The 23,349-nt window shown below is 47.9% G+C and overlaps 13 non-coding genes across 13 annotated transcripts; all 13 read right to left on the bottom strand.

Annotated features, from left to right (window-relative positions):
* Positions 1–367: 367 nt before the first annotated feature.
* Positions 368–440, bottom strand: trnar-ucg. Its single transcript has one exon. It is a non-coding gene; the product is annotated as a tRNA-Arg (tRNA).
* Positions 441–4,861: 4,421 nt separating this feature from the next.
* Positions 4,862–4,934, bottom strand: trnar-ucg. The gene has a single exon. It is a non-coding gene; the product is annotated as a tRNA-Arg (tRNA).
* Positions 4,935–6,922: 1,988 nt separating this feature from the next.
* Positions 6,923–6,996, bottom strand: trnai-aau. Its single transcript has one exon. It is a non-coding gene; the product is annotated as a tRNA-Ile (tRNA).
* Positions 6,997–7,356: 360 nt separating this feature from the next.
* trnar-ucg lies at positions 7,357–7,429 on the bottom strand. Its single transcript has one exon. It is a non-coding gene; the product is annotated as a tRNA-Arg (tRNA).
* A 2,193-nt stretch (positions 7,430–9,622) lies between these two features.
* Positions 9,623–9,695, bottom strand: trnar-ucg. The gene has a single exon. It is a non-coding gene; the product is annotated as a tRNA-Arg (tRNA).
* Positions 9,696–11,681: 1,986 nt separating this feature from the next.
* Positions 11,682–11,755, bottom strand: trnai-aau. The gene has a single exon. It is a non-coding gene; the product is annotated as a tRNA-Ile (tRNA).
* A 360-nt stretch (positions 11,756–12,115) lies between these two features.
* On the bottom strand, positions 12,116–12,188 carry trnar-ucg. The gene has a single exon. It is a non-coding gene; the product is annotated as a tRNA-Arg (tRNA).
* Positions 12,189–14,175: 1,987 nt separating this feature from the next.
* Positions 14,176–14,249, bottom strand: trnai-aau. The gene has a single exon. It is a non-coding gene; the product is annotated as a tRNA-Ile (tRNA).
* A 2,169-nt stretch (positions 14,250–16,418) lies between these two features.
* On the bottom strand, positions 16,419–16,492 carry trnai-aau. The gene has a single exon. It is a non-coding gene; the product is annotated as a tRNA-Ile (tRNA).
* A 1,069-nt stretch (positions 16,493–17,561) lies between these two features.
* trnai-aau lies at positions 17,562–17,635 on the bottom strand. The gene has a single exon. It is a non-coding gene; the product is annotated as a tRNA-Ile (tRNA).
* A 2,166-nt stretch (positions 17,636–19,801) lies between these two features.
* On the bottom strand, positions 19,802–19,875 carry trnai-aau. The gene has a single exon. It is a non-coding gene; the product is annotated as a tRNA-Ile (tRNA).
* Positions 19,876–20,236: 361 nt separating this feature from the next.
* On the bottom strand, positions 20,237–20,309 carry trnar-ucg. The gene has a single exon. It is a non-coding gene; the product is annotated as a tRNA-Arg (tRNA).
* A 1,984-nt stretch (positions 20,310–22,293) lies between these two features.
* Positions 22,294–22,367, bottom strand: trnai-aau. The gene has a single exon. It is a non-coding gene; the product is annotated as a tRNA-Ile (tRNA).
* Between the last annotated feature and the right edge of the window lie 982 nt (positions 22,368–23,349).

Here is a 23,349-nt window from a genome sequence, read left to right as displayed (position 1 = left end):
CTAACCGGCCTGCTGTGGGGTGCTTCTTTCTTTCCTTTTGCTAACAAAATTCAATGCATAAAACAACAGGGACAGACTAAAACAGACAATGGCTCCATACTGGATGTTAAGTCATGTGTGACCACCTTCCAGGTGAGCAGTACACTCAAAACCTTTGACCTGAGCCGCCTGCTTTGTGGTTCTTTTTTTAAACAATTTGTCCTCCAGAAGTAAAAAAAAAAGAAACGGACAAGTTTGGATGTTCAGTCGTGTGCAAAGTGCCCCCAAGTCTATGCAAGCACAAATTGTTTAAACTTGAAAATACTCACTTCTTATACGGTCTGTCGCGATGGCTTTAAGTATTTCTCCATAAATACGGAGGGGCCTTCAACCACGAAGGGACTCGAACCCTCAATCTTCTGATCCGAAGTCAGACGCCTTGTCCGTTAGGCCACGCGGTCCCGTTTCCCTTGCTCACATCTTACAACACTTGGTGATCTGGTCTTGTCAAAGCACTAAGAGTGGCCAGCTTGGGAATCAAACTCAAGATTGTAGCTTTTAGCGCGTGCTAACAGTCACTGGATATCCTGTCATGTGTAAAGTCCTTGTAACTTGGCATAAGAGGGGCAGAATTTGTTTAAATCGGAAAGCTCTCGCTTGTGAGCAGGACAATGCAAACGCCATTCAGCAGCACTGTTCTCCTAATCTGGAATTTTAATAAAACTGTAAACCGCTTTACTCCCCCCGTGAGTTTGCTTCATTCATTCTGGTTGGTGCTACATTCTGCCGCACGCCAACGTGCAGGACGCACAGCGCATGCTGGCCGACGGATACTGTGTGTGGAGCAGAAAACCCGGACTCCCTTGTTATTGTTCTTGGTGACTTTAACAAAGGAAACCTCTGCCAAGAACTCCCAAATACAGACAGTTCATTAAGTGTCCAACCAGAGAGGGGAACACTTTGGATCACTGTTACACCACAGTTAGCAGTGCCTATCTCGCCGTTAGACGCGCTCCACTGGGACACTCTGATCATGTCATGGTCCACCTGATTCCTGCTTACAGACAGAAATTAAAACTCTGTAAACCTGTAGTGAGGACATCAAAGAAATGGAGCAGTCAAGCTGTAGAGGATCTTCAGGCATGCTTGGACTGCACTGACTGGGATGTTTTCAGGACTGCTACCAACAATCTGGATGAGTTTACAGAGGCTGTGACATCCTACATCAGCTTCTGTGAGGACAGCTGCATTCCAACACGCAGCAGGGTGAGTTATAACAATGACAGACCCTGGTTCACAGCTAAGCTCAGACAGCTGAGGTTGGAAAAGGAAGAGGCGATTAGGAGTGGAGACCGGGCCAGGTTTAAGGAGTCAAAGTACAGGTTTAGCAAGGCGGTGCGAGATGCTAAACAGCTGTATGCAGAGAGACTACAAGACCAGTCCTCAAGGAATGACTCTGCTTCTGTCTGGAGAGGATTCAGACGGATCAGCAGCTACAAACCTAAATCCCCCCACTCCATGAACGACTCACGCTTGCCAACGAGTTGAACCAGTTTTACTGTCGCTTTGAAAGACAATGGGACAGACCTGACACCATCCCCCGTCACACCACTGATCGGCCACAGTCCACCATCTCATCCCCCACCTCCTCCCCCTCTCTTACCATCCAAGAGAGGGATGTTAACAGACTGTTCAGGAGGCAGAAACCTCGCAAAGCAGCGGGGCCGGACTCTGTCTCCCCATCCACCCTGAAGCACTGTGCTGATCAGCTGTCTCCGGTGTTTACAGACATTTTTAACACCTCACTGGAGTCATGCCATGTGCCAGCCTGCTTCAAAGCCTCCACCATCATCCCTGTCCCCAAAAAACCAAGGACCACGGGACTAAACGACTACAGACCCGTCGCCCTGACCTCTGTGGTGATGAAGTCTTTGGAGCGCCTTGTGTTGTCCCACCTTAAATCCATCATAGACCCACTCCCGGGCAAGGGCAGGCTGCAGCGTATCATTCGCTCTGCAGAGAAGGTGATTGACTGCAATCTTGCATCGCTTCAGGACCTGCACGCCTCCAGGACTCTGAGGCGAGCAGGAAAGACTGCAGCAGCTGACGCCTCCATCCCGGTCACAAACTGTTTCAGACTCTCCCCTCTGGCAAGAGGCTGCGGTCCATCAGGACCAAAACCTCTCGCCACAAATATTTGTTGTTAATTGTAAGTGGTTGTTGTTCCATTTTTTTATATTGTCAGTTGTATATTTTTCTCTATTCTTCATAATAACTTGCATTTGTTTATTACATATTTCTACATCTATTTATGTCAGCTGTATGTCTGTCTGGGTGTAGCACCTCAACACCAAAGCAAATTCCTTGTATGTGTAAGAAGGTACTTGGTGTGACCACCTTCCAGGTGAGCAGTACACTCAAAACCTTTGACCTGAGCCGCCTGCTTTTGTGGTTCTTTTTTAAACAATTTGTCCTCCAGAAGTAAAAAAAAAAAGAAACGGACAAGTTTTGGATGTTCAGTCGTGTGCAAAGTGCCCCCAAGTCTATGCAAGCACAAATGTTTAAACTGAAAATACTCACTTCTTATACGGTCTGTCGCGATGGCTTTAAGTATTTCTCCATAAATAACAGAGGGCCTTCAACCACGAAGGGACTCGAACCCTCAATCTTTGATCCTAAGTCAGACGCCTTGTCCGTTAGGCCACGCGGTCCCGTTCCCTTGCTCACATCTTACAACACTTGGTGATCTGGTCTTGTCAAAGCACTAGAGTGGCCAGCTTGGGAATCAAACTCAAGATCTTGTAGCTTTTAGCGCCGTGCTAACAGTCACTGGATATCCGTCATGTGTAAAGTCCTTGTAACTTGGCATAAGAGGGGCAGATTTGTTTAAATCGGAAAGCTCTCGCTTGTGAGCAGGACAATGCAAACGCCATTCAGCAGCACTGTTCTCCTAATCTGGAATTTTTAATCATAAACTGTAAACCGCTTTACTCCCCCCGTGAGTTTGCTTCATTCATTCTGGTTGGTGCTTACATTCTGCCGCACGCCAACGTGCAGGACGCACAGCGCATGCTGGCCGACCAGATACTGTGTGTGGAGCAGACAAACCCGGACCCTTGTTATTGTTCTTGGTGACTTTAACAAGGAAACCTCTGCCAAGAACTCCCAAATACAGACAGTTCATTAAGTGTCCAACCAGAGAGGGGAACACTTTGGATCACTGTTACACCACAGTTAGCAGTGCCTATCTCGCCGTTAGACGCGCTCCACTGGGACACTCTATCGTCATGGTCCACCTGATTCCTGCTTACAGACAGAAATTAAAACTCTGTAAACCTGTAGTGAGGACATCAAAGAAATGGAGCAGTCAAGCTGTAGAGGATCTTCAGGCATGCTTGGACTGCACTGACTGGGATGTTTTCAGGACTGCTACCAACAATCTGGATGAGTTTACAGAGGCTGTGACATCCTACATCAGCTTCTGTGAGGACAGCTGCATTCCAACACGCAGCAGGGTGAGTTATAACAATGACAGACCTGGTTCACAGCTAAGCTCAGACAGCTGAGGTTGGAAAAGGAAGAGGTGATTAGGAGTGGAGACCGGGCCAGGTTTAAGGAGTCAAAGTACAGGTTTAGCAAGGCGGTGCGAGATGCTAAACAGCTGTATGCCGAGAGACTACAAGACCAGTCCTCAAGGAATGACTCTGCTTCTGTCTGGAGAGGATTCAGACGGATCAGCAGCTACAAACCTAAATCCCCCCACTCCATGAACGACTCACGCCTTGCCAACGAGTTGAACCAGTTTACTGTCGCTTTGAAGACAATGGGACAGACCTGACACCTCCCCCGTCACCCACTGATCGGCCACAGCCACCATCTCCCCCACCTCCTCCCCCTCCTCTTACATCCAAGAGAGGGATGTAACAGACTGTTCAGGAGGCAGAAACCTCGCAAAGCAGCGGGCCGGACTCTGTCTCCCCATCCACCCTGAAGCACTGTGCTGATCAGCTGTCTCCGGTGTTTACAGACATTTTTAACACCTCACTGGAGTCATGCCATGTGCCAGCCTGCTTCAAAGCCTCCACCATCATCCCTGTCCCCAAAAAACCAAGGACCACGGGACTAAACGACTACAGACCCGTCGCCCTGACCTCTGTGGTGATGAAGTCTTTGGAGCGCCTTGTGTTGTCCCACCTTAAATCCATCATAGACCCACTCCCGGGGCAAGGGCAGGCTGCAGCGTATCATTCGCTCTGCAGAGAAGGTGATTGACTGCAATCTTGCATCGCTTCAGGACCTGCACGCCTCCAGGACTCTGAGGCGAGCAGGAAAGACTGCAGCAGCTGACGCTCCCATCCCGGTCACAAACTGTTTCAGACTCTCCCCTCTGGCAAGAGGCTGCGGTCCATCAGGACCAAAACCTCTCGCCACAAATATTTGTTGTTAATTGTAAGTGGTTGTGTTCCATTTTTTTATATTGTCAGTTGTATTATTTTTCTCTATTCTTCATATATAACTTGCATTTGTTTATTACATATTTCTACATCTATTTATGTCAGCTGTATGTCTGTCTGGGTGTAGCACCTCAACACCAAAGCAAATTCCTTGTATGTGTAAGAAGGTACTTGGTGTGACCACCTTCCAGGTGAGCAGTACACTCAAAACCTTTGACCTGAGCCGCCTGCTTTTGTGGTTCTTTTTTTAAACAATTTGTCCTCCAGAAGTAAAAAAAAAAGAAACGGACAAGTTTTGGATGTTCAGTCGTGTGCAAAGTGCCCCCAAGTCTATGCAAGCACAAATTGTTTAAACTTGAAAATACTCACTTCTTATACGGTCTGTCGCGATGGCTTTAAGTATTTCTCCATAAATACGGAGGGGCCTTCAACCACGAAGGGACTCGAACCCTCAATCTTCTGATCCGAAGTCAGACGCCTTGTCCGTTAGGCCACGCGGTCCCGTTTCCCTTGCTCACATCTTACAACACTTGGTGATCTGGTCTTGTCAAAGCACTAAGAGTGGCCAGCTTGGGAATCAAACTCAAGATCTTGTAGCTTTTAGCGCCGTGCTAACAGTCACTGGATATCCTGTCATGTGTAAAGTCCTTGTAACTTGGCATAAGAGGGGCAGAATTTGTTTAAATCGGAAAGCTCTCGCTTGTGAGCAGGACAATGCAAACGCCATTCAGCAGCACTGTTCTCCTAATCTGGAATTTTTAATCATAAACTGTAAACCGCTTTACTCCCCCCGTGAGTTTGCTTCATTCATTCTGGTTGGTGCTTACATTCTGCCGCACGCCAACGTGCAGGACGCACAGCGCATGCTGGCCGACCGGATACTGTGTGTGGAGCAGACAAACCCGGACTCCCTTGTTATTGTTCTTGGTGACTTTAACAAAGGAAACCTCTGCCAAGAACTCCCCAAATACAGACAGTTCATTAAGTGTCCAACCAGAGAGGGGAACACTTTGGATCACTGTTACACCACAGTTAGCAGTGCCTATCTCGCCGTTAGACGCGCTCCACTGGGACACTCTGATCATGTCATGGTCCACCTGATTCCTGCTTACAGACAGAAATTAAAACTCTGTAAACCTGTAGTGAGGACATCAAAGAAATGGAGCAGTCAAGCTGTAGAGGATCTTCAGGCATGCTTGGACTGCACTGACTGGGATGTTTTCAGGACTGCTACCAACAATCTGGATGAGTTTACAGAGGCTGTGACATCCTACATCAGCTTCTGTGAGGACAGCTGCATTCCAACACGCAGCAGGGTGAGTTATAACAATGACAGACCCTGGTTCACAGCTAAGCTCAGACAGCTGAGGTTGGAAAAGGAAGAGGCGATTAGGAGTGGAGACCGGGCCAGGTTTAAGGAGTCAAAGTACAGGTTTAGCAAGGCGGTGCGAGATGCTAAACAGCTGTATGCAGAGAGACTACAAGACCAGTCCTCAAGGAATGACTCTGCTTCTGTCTGGAGAGGATTCAGACGGATCAGCAGCTACAAACCTAAATCCCCCACTCCATGAACGACTCACGCCTTGCCAACGAGTTGAACCAGTTTTACTGTCGCTTTGAAAGACAATGGGACAGACCTGACACCATCCCCCGTCACACCACTGATCGGCCACAGTCCACCATCTCATCCCCCACCTCCTCCCCTCTCTTACCATCCAAGAGAGGGATGTTAACAGACTGTTCAGGAGGCAGAAACCTCGCAAAGCAGCGGGGCCGGACTCTGTCTCCCCATCCACCCTGAAGCACTGTGCTGATCAGCTGTCTCCGGTGTTTACAGACATTTTTAACACCTCACTGGAGTCATGCCATGTGCCAGCCTGCTTCAAAGCCTCCACCATCATCCCTGTCCCCAAAAAACCAAGGACCACGGGACTAAACGACTACAGACCCGTCGCCCTGACCTCTGTGGTGATGAAGTCTTTGGAGCGCCTTGTGTTGTCCCACCTTAAATCCATCATAGACCCACTCCCGGGGCAAGGGCAGGCTGCAGCGTATCATTCGCTCTGCAGAGAAGGTGATTGACTGCAATCTTGCATCGCTTCAGGACCTGCACGCCTCCAGGACTCTGAGGCGAGCAGGAAAGACTGCAGCAGCTGACGCCTCCCATCCCGGTCACAAACTGTTTCAGACTCTCCCCTCTGGCAAGAGGCTGCGGTCCATCAGGACCAAAACCTCTCGCCACAAATATTTGTTGTTAATTGTAAGTGGTTGTTGTTCCATTTTTTTATATTGTCAGTTGTATTATTTTTCTCTATTCTTCATATATAACTTGCATTTGTTTATTACATATTTCTACATCTATTTATGTCAGCTGTATGTCTGTCTGGTGTAGCACCTCAACACCAAAGCAAATTCCTTGTATGTGTAAGAAGGTACTTGGCAACAAAGCTCCTTCTGATTCTGACGTCGAGTTGTTAAATGGTCACCACTGGCCAGTATGGGGGTTGAACCCATGACCTTGGCGTTATTAGCACCACGCTCTAACCATCTGAGCTAACCGGCCTGCTGTGGGGTGCTTCTTTCTTTCTTTTTGCTAACAAAATTCAATGCATAAAACAACAGGGACAGACTAAAACAGACAATGGCTCCATACTGGATGTTAAGTCATGTGTGACCACCTTCCAGGTGAGCAGTACACTCAAAACCTTTGACCTGAGCCGCCTGCTTTTGTGGTTCTTTTTTTAAACAATTTGTCCTCCAGAAGTAAAAAAAAAAGAAACGGACAAGTTTTGGATGTTCAGTCGTGTGCAAAGTGCCCCCAAGTCTATGCAAGCACAAATTGTTTAAACTTGAAAATACTCACTTCTTATACGGTCTGTCGCGATGGCTTTAAGTATTTCTCCATAAATAACGGAGGGGCCTTCAACCACGAAGGGACTCGAACCCTCAATCTTCTGATCCGAAGTCAGACGCCTTGTCCGTTAGGCCACGCGGTCCCGTTTCCCTTGCTCACATCTTACAACACTTGGTGATCTGGTCTTGTCAAAGCACTAAGAGTGGCCAGCTTGGGAATCAAACTCAAGATCTTGTAGCTTTTAGCGCCGTGCTAACAGTCACTGGATATCCTGTCATGTGTAAAGTCCTTGTAACTTGGCATAAGAGGGGCAGAATTTGTTTAAATCGGAAAGCTCTCGCTTGTGAGCAGGACAATGCAAACGCCATTCAGCAGCACTGTTCTCCTAATCTGGAATTTTTAATCATAAACTGTAAACCGCTTTACTCCCCCCGTGAGTTTGCTTCATTCATTCTGGTTGGTGCTTACATTCTGCCGCACGCCAACGTGCAGGACGCACAGCGCATGCTGGCCGACCGGATACTGTGTGTGGAGCAGACAAACCCGGACTCCCTTGTTATTGTTCTTGGTGACTTTAACAAAGGAAACCTCTGCCAAGAACTCCCCAAATACAGACAGTTCATTAAGTGTCCAACCAGAGAGGGGAACACTTTGGATCACTGTTACACCACAGTTAGCAGTGCCTATCTCGCCGTTAGACGCGCTCCACTGGGACACTCTGATCATGTCATGGTCCACCTGATTCCTGCTTACAGACAGAAATTAAAACTCTGTAAACCTGTAGTGAGGACATCAAAGAAATGGAGCAGTCAAGCTGTAGAGGATCTTCAGGCATGCTTGGACTGCACTGACTGGGATGTTTTCAGGACTGCTACCAACAATCTGGATGAGTTTACAGAGGCTGTGACATCCTACATCAGCTTCTGTGAGGACAGCTGCATTCCAACACGCAGCAGGGTGAGTTATAACAATGACAGACCCTGGTTCACAGCTAAGCTCAGACAGCTGAGGTTGGAAAAGGAAGAGGCGATTAGGAGTGGAGACCGGGCCAGGTTTAAGGAGTCAAAGTACAGGTTTAGCAAGGCGGTGCGAGATGCTAAACAGCTGTATGCAGAGAGACTACAAGACCAGTCCTCAAGGAATGACTCTGCTTCTGTCTGGAGAGGATTCAGACGGATCAGCAGCTACAAACCTAAATCCCCCCACTCCATGAACGACTCACGCCTTGCCAACGAGTTGAACCAGTTTTACTGTCGCTTTGAAAGACAATGGGACAGACCTGACACCCCCCCGTCACACCACTGATCGGCCACAGCCACCATCTCATCCCCCACCTCCTCCCCCTCTCTTACCATCCAAGAGAGGGATGTTAACAGACTGTTCAGGAGGCAGAAACCTCGCAAAGCAGCGGGGCCGGACTCTGTCTCCCCATCCACCCTGAAGCACTGTGCTGATCAGCTGTCTCCGGTGTTTACAGACATTTTTAACACCTCACTGGAGTCATGCCATGTGCCAGCCTGCTTCAAAGCCTCCACCATCATCCCTGTCCCCAAAAAACCAAGGACCACGGGACTAAACGACTACAGACCCGTCGCCCTGACCTCTGTGGTGATGAAGTCTTTGGAGCGCCTTGTGTTGTCCCACCTTAAATCCATCATAGACCCACTCCCGGGGCAAGGGCAGGCTGCAGCGTATCATTCGCTCTGCAGAGAAGGTGATTGACTGCAATCTTGCATCGCTTCAGGACCTGCACGCCTCCAGGACTCTGAGGCGAGCAGGAAAGACTGCAGCAGCTGACGCCTCCCATCCCGGTCACAAACTGTTTCAGACTCTCCCCTCTGGCAAGAGGCTGCGGTCCATCAGGACCAAAACCTCTCGCCACAAATATTTGTTGTTAATTGTAAGTGGTTGTTGTTCCATTTTTTTATATTGTCAGTTGTATTATTTTCTCTATTCTTCATATATAACTTGCATTTGTTTATTACATATTTCTACATCTATTTATGTCAGCTGTATGTCTGTCGGGTGTAGCACCTCAACACCAAAGCAAATTCCTTGTATGTGTACAGAATGGTACTTGGTGTGACCACCTTCCAGGTGAGCAGTACACTCAAAACCTTTGACCTGAGCCGCCTGCTTTGTGGTTCTTTTTTTAAACAATTGTCCTCCAGAAAGTAAAAAAAAAAAGAAACGGACAAGTTTTGGATGTTCAGTCGTGTGCAAAGTGCCCCCAAGTCTATGCAAGCACAAATTGTTTAAACTTGAAAATACTCACTTCTTATACGGTCTGTCGCGATGGCTTTAAGTATTTCTCCATAAAAAGACGAGGGGCCTTCAACCACGAAGGGACTCGAACCCTCAATCTTCTGATCCGAAGTCAGACGCCTTGTCCGTTAGGCCACGCGGTCCCGTTTCCCTTGCTCACATCTTACAACACTTGGTGATCTGGTCTTGTCAAAGCACTAAGAGTGGCCAGCTTGGGAATCAAACTCAAGATCTTGTAGCTTTTAGCGCCGTGCTAACAGTCACTGGATATCCTGTCATGTGTAAAGTCCTTGTAACTTGGCATAAGAGGGGCAGAATTTGTTTAAATCGGAAAGCTCTCGCTTGTGAGCAGGACAATGCAAACGCCATTCAGCAGCACTGTTCTCCTAATCTGGAATTTTTAATCATAAACTGTAAACCGCTTTACTCCCCCGTGAGTTTGCTTCATTCATTCTGGTTGGTGCTTACATTCTGCCGCACGCCAACGTGCAGGACGCACAGCGCATGCTGGCCGACCGGATACTGTGTGTGGAGCAGACAAACCCGGACTCCCTTGTTATTGTTCTTGGTGACTTTAACAAAGGAAACCTCTGCCAAGAACTCCCCAAATACAGACAGTTCATTAAGTGTCCAACCAGAGAGGGGAACACTTTGGATCACTGTTACACCACAGTTAGCAGTGCCTATCTCGCCGTTAGACGCGCTCCACTGGGACACTCTGATCATGTCATGGTCCACCTGATTCCTGCTTACAGACAGAAATTAAAACTCTGTAAACCTGTAGTGAGGACATCAAAGAAATGGAGCAGTCAAGCTGTAGAGGATCTTCAGGCATGCTTGGACTGCACTGACTGGGATGTTTTCAGGACTGCTACCAACAATCTGGATGAGTTTACAGAGGCTGTGACATCCTACATCAGCTTCTGTGAGGACAGCTGCATTCCAACACGCAGCAGGGTGAGTTATAACAATGACAGACCCTGGTTCACAGCTAAGCTCAGACAGCTGAGGTTGGAAAAGGAAGAGGCGATTAGGAGTGGAGACCGGGCCAGGTTTAAGGAGTCAAAGTACAGGTTTAGCAAGGCGGTGCGAGATGCTAAACAGCTGTATGCAGAGAGACTACAAGACCAGTCCTCAAGGAATGACTCTGCTTCTGTCTGGAGAGGATTCAGACGGATCAGCAGCTACAAACCTAAATCCCCCCACTCCATGAACGACTCACGCCTTGCCAACGAGTTGAACCAGTTTTACTGTCGCTTTGAAAGACAATGGGACAGACCTGACACCATCCCCCGTCACACCACTGATCGGCCACAGTCCACCATCTCATCCCCCACCTCCTCCCCCTCTCTTACCATCCAAGAGAGGGATGTTAACAGACTGTTCAGGAGGCAGAAACCTCGCAAAGCAGCGGGGCCGGACTCTGTCTCCCCATCCACCCTGAAGCACTGTGCTGATCAGCTGTCTCCGGTGTTTACAGACATTTTTAACACCTCACTGGAGTCATGCCATGTGCCAGCCTGCTTCAAAGCCTCCACCATCATCCCTGTCCCCAAAAAACCAAGGACCACGGGACTAAACGACTACAGACCCGTCGCCCTGACCTCTGTGGTGATGAAGTCTTTGGAGCGCCTTGTGTTGTCCCACCTTAAATCCATCATAGACCCACTCCCGGGGCAAGGGCAGGCTGCAGCGTATCATTCGCTCTGCAGAGAAGGTGATTGACTGCAATCTTGCATCGCTTCAGGACCTGCACGCCTCCAGGACTCTGAGGCGAGCAGGAAAGACTGCAGCAGCTGACGCCTCCCATCCCGGTCACAAACTGTTTCAGACTCTCCCCTCTGGCAAGAGGCTGCGGTCCATCAGGACCAAAACCTCTCGCCACAAATATTTGTTGTTAATTGTAAGTGGTTGTTGTTCCATTTTTTATATTGTCAGTTGTATTATTTTTCTCTATTCTTCATATATAACTTGCATTTGTTTATTACATATTTCTACATCTATTTATGTCAGCTGTATGTCTGTCGTGTAGCACCTCAACACCAAAGCAAATTCCTTGTATGTGTAAGAAGGTACTTGGCAACAAAGCTCCTTCTGATTCTGACGTCGAGTTGTTAAATGGTCACCACTGGCCAGTATGGGGGTTGAACCCATGACCTTGGCGTTATTAGCACCACGCTCTAACCATCTGAGCTAACCGGCCTGCTGTGGGGTGCTTCTTTCTTTCTTTTTGCTAACAAAATTCAATGCATAAAACAACAGGGACAGACTAAAACAGACAATGGCTCCATACTGGATGTTAAGTCATGTGTGACCACCTTCCAGGTGAGCAGTACACTCAAAACCTTTGACCTGAGCCGCCTGCTTTTGTGGTTCTTTTTTTAAACAATTTGTCCTCCAGAAGTAAAAAAAAAAGAAACGGACAAGTTTTGGATGTTCAGTCGTGTGCAAAGTGCCCCCAAGTCTATGCAAGCACAAATTGTTTAAACTTGAAAATACTCACTTCTTATACGGTCTGTCGCGATGGCTTTAAGTATTTCTCCATAAATAACGGAGGGGCCTTCAACCACGAAGGGACTCGAACCCTCAATCTTCTGATCCGAAGTCAGACGCCTTGTCCGTTAGGCCACGCGGTCCCGTTTCCCTTGCTCACATCTTACAACACTTGGTGATCTGGTCTTGTCAAAGCACTAAGAGTGGCCAGCTTGGGAATCAAACTCAAGATCTTGTAGCTTTTAGCGCCGTGCTAACAGTCACTGGATATCCTGTCATGTGTAAAGTCCTTGTAACTTGGCATAAGAGGGGCAGAATTTGTTTAAATCGGAAAGCTCTCGCTTGTGAGCAGGACAATGCAAACGCCATTCAGCAGCACTGTTCTCCTAATCTGGAATTTTTAATCATAAACTGTAAACCGCTTTACTCCCCCCGTGAGTTTGCTTCATTCATTCTGGTTGGTGCTTACATTCTGCCGCACGCCAACGTGCAGGACGCACAGCGCATGCTGGCCGACCGGATACTGTGTGTGGAGCAGACAAACCCGGACTCCCTTGTTATTGTTCTTGGTGACTTTAACAAAGGAAACCTCTGCCAAGAACTCCCCAAATACAGACAGTTCATTAAGTGTCCAACCAGAGAGGGGAACACTTTGGATCACTGTTACACCACAGTTAGCAGTGCCTATCTCGCCGTTAGACGCGCTCCACTGGGACACTCTGATCATGTCATGGTCCACCTGATTCCTGCTTACAGACAGAAATTAAAACTCTGTAAACCTGTAGTGAGGACATCAAAGAAATGGAGCAGTCAAGCTGTAGAGGATCTTCAGGCATGCTTGGACTGCACTGACTGGGATGTTTTCAGGACTGCTACCAACAATCTGGATGAGTTTACAGAGGCTGTGACATCCTACATCAGCTTCTGTGAGGACAGCTGCATTCCAACACGCAGCAGGGTGAGTTATAACAATGACAGACCCTGGTTCACAGCTAAGCTCAGACAGCTGAGGTTGGAAAAGGAAGAGGCGATTAGGAGTGGAGACCGGGCCAGGTTTAAGGAGTCAAAGTACAGGTTTAGCAAGGCGGTGCGAGATGCTAAACAGCTGTATGCAGAGAGACTACAAGACCAGTCCTCAAGGAATGACTCTGCTTCTGTCTGGAGAGGATTCAGACGGATCAGCAGCTACAAACCTAAATCCCCCACTCCATGAACGACTCACGCCTTGCCAACGAGTTGAACCAGTTTTACTGTCGCTTTGAAAGACAATGGGACAGACCTGACACCATCCCCCGTCACACCACTGATCGGCCACAGTCCACCATCTCATCCCCCACCTCCTCCCCCTCTCTTACCATCCAAGAGAGGGATGTTAACAGACTGTTCAGGAGGCAGAAACCTCGCAAAGCAGCGGGGCCGGACTCTGTCTCCCCATCCACCCTGAAGCACTGTGCTGATCAGCTGTCTCCGGTGTTTACAGACATTTTTAACACCTCACTGGAGTCATGCCATGTGCCAGCCTGCTTCAAAGCCTCCACCATCATCCCTGTCCCCAAAAAACCAAGGACCACGGGACTAAACGACTACAGACCCGTCGCCCTGACCTCTGTGGTGATGAAGTCTTTGGAGCGCCTTGTGTTGTCCCACCTTAAATCCATCATAGACCCACTCCCGGGGCAAGGGCAGGCTGCAGCGTATCATTCGCTCTGCAGAGAAGGTGATTGACTGCAATCTTGCATCGCTTCAGGACCTGCACGCCTCCAGGACTCTGAGGCGAGCAGGAAAGACTGCAGCAGCTGACGCCTCCCATCCCGGTCACAAACTGTTTCAGACTCCCCTCTGGCAAGAGGCTGCGGTCCATCAGGACCAAAACCTCTCGCCACAAATATTTGTTGTTAATTGTAAGTGGTTGTTGTTCCATTTTTTATATTGTCAGTTGTATTATTTTTCTCTATTCTTCATATATAACTTGCATTTGTTTATTACATATTTCTACATCTATTTATGTCAGCTGTATGTCTGTCTGCGTGTAGCACCTCAACACCAAAGCAAATTCCTTGTATGTGTAAGAAGGTACTTGGCAACAAAGCTCCTTCTGATTCTGACGTCGAGTTGTTAAATGGTCACCACTGGCCAGTATGGGGGTTGAACCCATGACCTTGGCGTTATTAGCACCACGCTCTAACCATCTGAGCTAACCGGCCTGCTGTGGGGTGCTTCTTTCTTTCTTTTTGCTAACAAAATTCAATGCATAAAACAACAGGGACAGACTAAAACAGACAATGGCTCCATACTGGATGTTAAGTCATGTGTGACCACCTTCCAGGTGAGCAGTACACTCAAAACCTTTGACCTGAGCCGCCTGCTTTTGTGGTTCTTTTTTTAAACAATTTGTCCTCCAGAAGTAAAAAAAAAAGAAACGGACAAGTTTTGGATGTTCAGTCGTGTGCAAAGTGCCCCCAAGTCTATGCAAGCACAAATTGTTTAAACTTGAAAATACTCACTTCTTATACGGTCTGTCGCGATGGCTTTAAGTATTTCTCCATAAATAATGGAGAATTTGTTTAATTCGGAAAGCTCTCGCTTGTGAGCAGGACAATGCAAACGCCATTCAGCAGCACTGTTCTCCTAATCTGGAATTTTTTATCATAAACTGTAAACCGCTTTACTCCCCCGTGAGTTTGCTTCATTCATTCTGGTTGGTGCTTACATTCTGCCGCACGCCAACGTGCAGGACGCACAGCGCATGCTGGCCGACCGGATACTGTGTGTGGAGCAGACAAACCCGGACTCCCTTGTTATTGTTCTTGGTGACTTTAACAAAGGAAACCTCTGCCAAGAACTCCCCAAATACAGACAGTTCATTAAGTGTCCAACCAGAGAGGGGAACACTTTGGATCACTGTTACACCACAGTTAGCAGTGCCTATCTCGCCGTTAGACGCGCTCCACTGGGACACTCTGATCATGTCATGGTCCACCTGATTCCTGCTTACAGACAGAAATTAAAACTCTGTAAACCTGTAGTGAGGACATCAAAGAAATGGAGCAGTCAAGCTGTAGAGGATCTTCAGGCATGCTTGGACTGCACTGACTGGGATGTTTTCAGGACTGCTACCAACAATCTGGATGAGTTTACAGAGGCTGTGACATCCTACATCAGCTTCTGTGAGGACAGCTGCATTCCAACACGCAGCAGGGTGAGTTATAACAATGACAGACCCTGGTTCACAGCTAAGCTCAGACAGCTGAGGTTGGAAAAGGAAGAGGCGATTAGGAGTGGAGACCGGGCCAGGTTTAAGGAGTCAAAGTACAGGTTTAGCAAGGCGGTGCGAGATGCTAAACAGCTGTATGCAGAGAGACTACAAGACCAGTCCTCAAGGAATGACTCTGCTTCTGTCTGGAGAGGATTCAGACGGATCAGCAGCTACAAACCTAAATCCCCCACTCCATGAACGACTCACGCCTTGCCAACGAGTTGAACCAGTTTTACTGTCGCTTTGAAAGACAATGGGACAGACCTGACACCATCCCCCGTCACACCACTGATCGGCCACAGTCCACCATCTCATCCCCCACCTCCTCCCCTCTCTTACCATCCAAGAGAGGGATGTTAACAGACTGTTCAGGAGGCAGAAACCTCGCAAAGCAGCGGGGCCGGACTCTGTCTCCCCATCCACCCTGAAGCACTGTGCTGATCAGCTGTCTCCGGTGTTTACAGACATTTTTAACACCTCACTGGAGTCATGCCATGTGCCAGCCTGCTTCAAAGCCTCCACCATCATCCCTGTCCCCAAAAAACCAAGGACCACGGGACTAAACGACTACAGACCCGTCGCCCTGACCTCTGTGGTGATGAAGTCTTTGGAGCGCCTTGTGTTGTCCCACCTTAAATCCATCATAGACCCACTCCCGGGGCAAGGGCAGGCTGCAGCGTATCATTCGCTCTGCAGAGAAGGTGATTGACTGCAATCTTGCATCGCTTCAGGACCTGCACGCCTCCAGGACTCTGAGGCGAGCAGGAAAGACTGCAGCAGCTGACGCCTCCCATCCCGGTCACAAACTGTTTCAGACTCTCCCCTCTGGCAAGAGGCTGCGGTCCATCAGGACCAAAACCTCTCGCCACAAATATTTGTTGTTAATTGTAAGTGGTTGTTGTTCCATTTTTTTATATTGTCAGTTGTATTATTTTTCTCTATTCTTCATATATAACTTGCATTTGTTTATTACATATTTCTACATCTATTTATGTCAGCTGTATGTCTGTCTGCGTGTAGCACCTCAACACCAAAGCAAATTCCTTGTATGTGTAAGAAGGTACTTGGCAACAAAGCTCCTTCTGATTCTGACGTCGAGTTGTTAAATGGTCACCACTGGCCAGTATGGGGGTTGAACCCATGACCTTGGCGTTATTAGCACCACGCTCTAACCATCTGAGCTAACCGGCCTGCTGTGGGGTGCTTCTTTCTTTCTTTTTGCTAACAAAATTCAATGCATAAAACAACAGGGACAGACTAAAACAGACAATGGCTCCATACTGGATGTTAAGTCATGTGTGACCACCTTCCAGGTGAGCAGTACACTCAAAACCTTTGACCTGAGCCGCCTGCTTTTGTGGTTCTTTTTTTAAACAATTTGTCCTCCAGAAGTAAAAAAAAAAGAAACGGACAAGTTTTGGATGTTCAGTCGTGTGCAAAGTGCCCCCAAGTCTATGCAAGCACAAATTGTTTAAACTTGAAAATACTCACTTCTTATACGGTCTGTCGCGATGGCTTTAAGTATTTCTCCATAAATAATGGAGAATTGTTTAATTCGGAAAGCTCTCGCTTGTGAGCAGGACAATGCAAACGCCATTCAGCAGCACTGTTCTCCTAATCTGGAATTTTTATCATAAACTGTAAACCGCTTTACTCCCCCCGTGAGTTTGCTTCATTCATTCTGGTTGGTGCTTACATTCTGCCGCACGCCAACGTGCAGACCCGTCGCCCTGACCTCTGTGGTGATGAAGTCTTTGGAGCGCCTTGTGTTGTCCCACCTTAAATCCATCATAGACCCACTCCCGGGGCAAGGGCAGACTGCAGCGTATCATTCGCTCTGCAGAGAAGGTGATTGACTGCAATCTTGCATCGCTTCAGGACCTGCACGCCTCCAGGACTCTGAGGCGAGCAGGAAAGACTGCAGCAGCTGACGCCTCCCATCCCGGTCACAAACTGTTTCAGACTCTCCCTCTGGCAAGAGGCTGCGGTCCATCAGGACCAAAACCTCTCGCCACAAATATTTGTTGTTAATTGTAAGTGGTTGTTGTTCCATTTTTTTATATTGTCAGTTGTATTATTTTTCTCTATTCTTCATATAACTTGCATTTGTTTATACATATTTCTACATCTATTTATGTCAGCTGTATGTCTGTCTGCGTGTAGCACCTCAACACCAAAGCAAATTCCTTGTATGTGTAAGAAGGTACTTGGCAACAAAGCTCCTTCTGATTCTGACGTCGAGTTGTTAAATGGTCACCACTGGCCAGTATGGGGGTTGAACCCATGACCTTGGCGTTATTAGCACCACGCTCTAACCATCTGAGCTAACTGGCCTGCTGTGGGGTGCTTCTTTCTTTCTTTTTGCTAACAAAATTCAATGCATAAAACAACAGGGACAGACTAAAACAGACAATGGCTCCATACTGGATGTTAAGTCATGTGTGACCACCTTCCAGGTGAGCAGTACACTCAAAACCTTTGACCTGAGCCGCCTGCTTTTGTGGTCTTTTTTTAAACAATTTGTCCTCCAGAAGTAAAAAAAAAAAGAAACGGACAAGTTTTGGATGTTCAGTCGTGTGCAAAGTGCCCCCAAGTCTATGCAAGCACAAATTGTTTAAACTTGAAAATACTCACTTCTATACGGTCTGTCGCGATGGCTTTAAGTATTTCTCATAAATAACGGAGAATTTGTTTAAATCGGAAAGCTCTCGCTTGTGAGCAGGACAATGCAAACGCCATTCAGCAGCACTGTTCTCCTAATCTGGAATTTTTATCATAAACTGTAAACCGCTTTACTCCCCCCGTGAGTTTGCTTCATTCATTCTGGTTGGTGCTTACATTCTGCCGCACGCCAACGTGCAGGACGCACAGCGCATGCTGGCCGACCGGATACTGTGTGTGGAGCAGACAAACCCGGACTCCCTTGTTATTGTTCTTGGTGACTTTAACAAAGGAAACCTCTGCCAAGAACTCCCCAAATACAGACAGTTCATTAAGTGTCCAACCAGAGAGGGGAACACTTTGGATCACTGTTACACCACAGTTAGCAGTGCCTATCTCGCCGTTAGACGCGCTCCACTGGGACACTCTGATCATGTCATGGTCCACCTGATTCCTGCTTACAGACAGAAATTAAAACTCTGTAAACCTGTAGTGAGGACATCAAAGAAATGGAGCAGTCAAGCTGTAGAGGATCTTCAGGCATGCTTGGACTGCACTGACTGGGATGTTTTCAGGACTGCTACCAACAATCTGGATGAGTTTACAGAGGCTGTGACATCCTACATCAGCTTCTGTGAGGACAGCTGCATTCCAACACGCAGCAGGGTGAGTTATAACAATGACAGACCCTGGTTCACAGCTAAGCTCAGACAGCTGAGGTTGGAAAAGGAAGAGGCGATTAGGAGTGGAGACCGGGCCAGGTTTAAGGAGTCAAAGTACAGGTTTAGCAAGGCGGTGCGAGATGCTAAACAGCTGTATGCAGAGAGACTACAAGACCAGTCCTCAAGGAATGACTCTGCTTCTGTCTGGAGAGGATTCAGACGGATCAGCAGCTACAAACCTAAATCCCCCCACTCCATGAACGACTCACGCCTTGCCAACGAGTTGAACCAGTTTTACTGTCGCTTTGAAAGACAATGGGACAGACCTGACACCATCCCCCGTCACACCACTGATCGGCCACAGTCCACCATCTCATCCCCCACCTCCTCCCCCTCTCTTACCATCCAAGAGAGGGATGTTAACAGACTGTTCAGGAGGCAGAAACCTCGCAAAGCAGCGGGGCCGGACTCTGTCTCCCCATCCACCCTGAAGCACTGTGCTGATCAGCTGTCTCCGGTGTTTACAGACATTTTTAACACCTCACTGGAGTCATGCCATGTGCCAGCCTGCTTCAAAGCCTCCACCATCATCCCTGTCCCCAAAAAACCAAGGACCACGGGACTAAACGACTACAGACCCGTCGCCCTGACCTCTGTGGTGATGAAGTCTTTGGAGCGCCTTGTGTTGTCCCACCTTAAATCCATCATAGACCCACTCCCGGGGCAAGGGCAGGCTGCAGCGTATCATTCGCTCTGCAGAGAAGGTGATTGACTGCAATCTTGCATCGCTTCAGGACCTGCACGCCTCCAGGACTCTGAGGCGAGCAGGAAAGACTGCAGCAGCTGACGCCTCCCATCCCGGTCACAAACTGTTTCAGACTCTCCCCTCTGGCAAGAGGCTGCGGTCCATCAGGACCAAAACCTCTCGCCACAAATATTTGTTGTTAATTGTAAGTGGTTGTTGTTCCATTTTTTTATATTGTCAGTTGTATTTTTCTCTATTCTTCATATATAACTTGCATTTGTTTATTACATATTTCTACATCTATTTATGTCAGCTGTATGTCTGTCTGCGTGTAGCACCTCAACACCAAAGCAAATTCCTTGTATGTGTAAGAAGGTACTTGGCAACAAAGCTCCTTCTGATTCTGACGTCGAGTTGTTAAATGGTCACCACTGGCCAGTATGGGGGTTGAACCCATGACCTTGGCGTTATTAGCACCACGCTCTAACCATCTGAGCTAACCGGCCTGCTGTGGGGTGCTTCTTTCTTTCTTTTTGCTAACAAAATTCAATGCATAAAACAACAGGGACAGACTAAAACAGACAATGGCTCCATACTGGATGTTAAGTCATGTGTGACCACCTTCCAGGTGAGCAGTACACTCAAAACCTTTGACCTGAGCCGCCTGCTTTTGTGGTTCTTTTTTTAAACAATTTGTCCTCCAGAAGTAAAAAAAAAAAGAAACGGACAAGTTTTGGATGTTCAGTCGTGTGCAAAGTGCCCCCAAGTCTATGCAAGCACAAATTGTTTAAACTTGAAAATACTCACTTCTTATACGGTCTGTCGCGATGGCTTTAAGTATTTCTCCATAAATAACGGAGGGGCCTTCAACCACGAAGGGACTCGAACCCTCAATCTTCTGATCCGAAGTCAGACGCCTTGTCCGTTAGGCCACGCGGTCCCGTTTCCCTTGCTCACATCTTACAACACTTGGTGATCTGGTCTTGTCAAAGCACTAAGAGTGGCCAGCTTGGGAATCAAACTCAAGATCTTGTAGCTTTTAGCGCCGTGCTAACAGTCACTGGATATCCTGTCATGTGTAAAGTCCTTGTAACTTGGCATAAGAGGGGCAGAATTTGTTTAAATCGGAAAGCTCTCGCTTGTGAGCAGGACAATGCAAACGCCATTCAGCAGCACTGTTCTCCTAATCTGGAATTTTTAATCATAAACTGTAAACCGCTTTACTCCCCCGTGAGTTTGCTTCATTCATTCTGGTTGGTGCTTACATTCTGCCGCACGCCAACGTGCAGGACGCACAGCGCATGCTGGCCGACCGGATACTGTGTGTGGAGCAGACAAACCCGGACTCCCTTGTTATTGTTCTTGGTGACTTTAACAAAGGAAACCTCTGCCAAGAACTCCCCAAATACAGACAGTTCATTAAGTGTCCAACCAGAGAGGGGAACACTTTGGATCACTGTTACACCACAGTTAGCAGTGCCTATCTCGCCGTTAGACGCGCTCCACTGGGACACTCTGATCATGTCATGGTCCACCTGATTCCTGCTTACAGACAGAAATTAAAACTCTGTAAACCTGTAGTGAGGACATCAAAGAAATGGAGCAGTCAAGCTGTAGAGGATCTTCAGGCATGCTTGGACTGCACTGACTGGGATGTTTTCAGGACTGCTACCAACAATCTGGATGAGTTTACAGAGGCTGTGACATCCTACATCAGCTTCTGTGAGGACAGCTGCATTCCAACACGCAGCAGGGTGAGTTATAACAATGACAGACCCTGGTTCACAGCTAAGCTCAGACAGCTGAGGTTGGAAAAGGAAGAGGCGATTAGGAGTGGAGACCGGGCCAGGTTTAAGGAGTCAAAGTACAGGTTTAGCAAGGCGGTGCGAGATGCTAAACAGCTGTATGCAGAGAGACTACAAGACCAGTCCTCAAGGAATGACTCTGCTTCTGTCTGGAGAGGATTCAGACGGATCAGCAGCTACAAACCTAAATCCCCCCACTCCATGAACGACTCACGCCTTGCCAACGAGTTGAACCAGTTTTACTGTCGCTTTGAAAGACAATGGGACAGACCTGACACCATCCCCCGTCACACCACTGATCGGCCACAGTCCACCATCTCATCCCCCACCTCCTCCCCCTCTCTTACCATCCAAGAGAGGGATGTTAACAGACTGTTCAGGAGGCAGAAACCTCGCAAAGCAGCGGGGCCGGACTCTGTCTCCCCACCCTGAAGCACTGTGCTGATCAGCTGTCTCCGGTGTTTACAGACATTTTTAACACCTCACTGGAGTCATGCCATGTGCCAGCCTGCTTCAAAGCCTCCACCATCATCCCTGTCCCCAAAAAACCAAGGACCACGGGACTAAACGACTACAGACCCGTCGCCCTGACCTCTGTGGTGATGAAGTCTTTGGAGCGCCTTGTGTTGTCCCACCTTAAATCCATCATAGACCCACTCCCGGGGCAAGGGCAGGCTGCAGCGTATCATTCGCTCTGCAGAGAAGGTGATTGACTGCAATCTTGCATCGCTTCAGGACCTGCACGCCTCCAGGACTCTGAGGCGAGCAGGAAAGACTGCAGCAGCTGACGCCTCCCATCCCGGTCACAAACTGTTTCAGACTCTCCCTCTGGCAAGAGGCTGCGGTCCATCAGGACCAAAACCTCTCGCCACAAATATTTGTTGTTAATTGTAAGTGGTTGTTGTTCCATTTTTTATATTGTCAGTTGTATTATTTTTCTCTATTCTTCATATATAACTTGCATTTGTTTATTACATATTTCTACATCTATTTATGTCAGCTGTATGTCTGTCTGCGTGTAGCACCTCAACACCAAAGCAAATTCCTTGTATGTGTAAGAAGGTACTTGGCAACAAAGCTCCTTCTGATTCTGACGTCGAGTTGTTAAATGGTCACCACTGGCCAGTATGGGGGTTGAACCCATGACCTTGGCGTTATTAGCACCACGCTCTAACCATCTGAGCTAACCGGCCTGCTGTGGGGTGCTTCTTTCTTTCTTTTTGCTAACAAAATTCAATGCATAAAACAACAGGGACAGACTAAAACAGACAATGGCTCCATACTGGATGTTAAGTCATGTGTGACCACCTTCCAGGTGAGCAGTACACTCAAAACCTTTGACCTGAGCCGCCTGCTTTTGTGGTTCTTTTTTAAACAATTTGTCCTCCAGAAGTAAAAAAAAAAGAAACGGACAAGTTTTGGATGTTCAGTCGTGTGCAAAGTGCCCCCAAGTCTATGCAAGCACAAATTGTTTAAACTTGAAAATACTCACTTCTTATACGGTCTGTCGCGATGGCTTTAAGTATTTCTCCATAAAACGGAGGGGCCTTCAACCACGAAGGGACTCGAACCTCAATCTTCTGATCCGAAGTCAGACGCCTTGTCCGTTAGGCCACGCGGTCCCGTTTCCCTTGCTCACATCTTACAACACTTGGTGATCTGGTCTTGTCAAAGCACTAAGAGTGGCCAGCTTGGGAATCAAACTCAAGATCTTGTAGCTTTTAGCGCCGTGCTAACAGTCACTGGATATCCTGTCATGTGTAAAGTCCTTGTAACTTGGCATAAGAGGGGCAGAATTTGTTTAAATCGGAAAGCTCTCGCTTGTGAGCAGGACAATGCAAACGCCATTCAGCAGCACTGTTCTCCTAATCTGGAATTTTTAATCATAAACTGTAAACCGCTTTACTCCCCCGTGAGTTTGCTTCATTCATTCTGGTTGGTGCTTACATTCTGCCGCACGCCAACGTGCAGGACGCACAGCGCATGCGGCCGACGATACTGTGTGTGGAGCAGACAAACCCGGACTCCCTTGTTATTGTTCTTGGTGACTTTAACAAAGGAAACCTCTGCCAAGAACTCCCCAAATACAGACAGTTCATTAAGTGTCCAACCAGAGGGGAACACTTTGGATCACTGTTACACCACAGTTAGCAGTGCTATCTCGCCGTTAGACGC

This window comes from Micropterus salmoides, unplaced genomic scaffold (assembly GCF_014851395.1).
Source record: "Micropterus salmoides isolate LMB-PRFRI ecotype aquatic unplaced genomic scaffold, ASM1485139v1 Ms_hic_scaffold_2315, whole genome shotgun sequence".
Lineage (NCBI taxonomy): Eukaryota > Metazoa > Chordata > Actinopteri > Centrarchiformes > Centrarchidae > Micropterus > Micropterus salmoides.
Note: the sequence above shows the minus strand (reverse complement) of the source record. Positions and strands in the feature narration are given on the sequence as shown.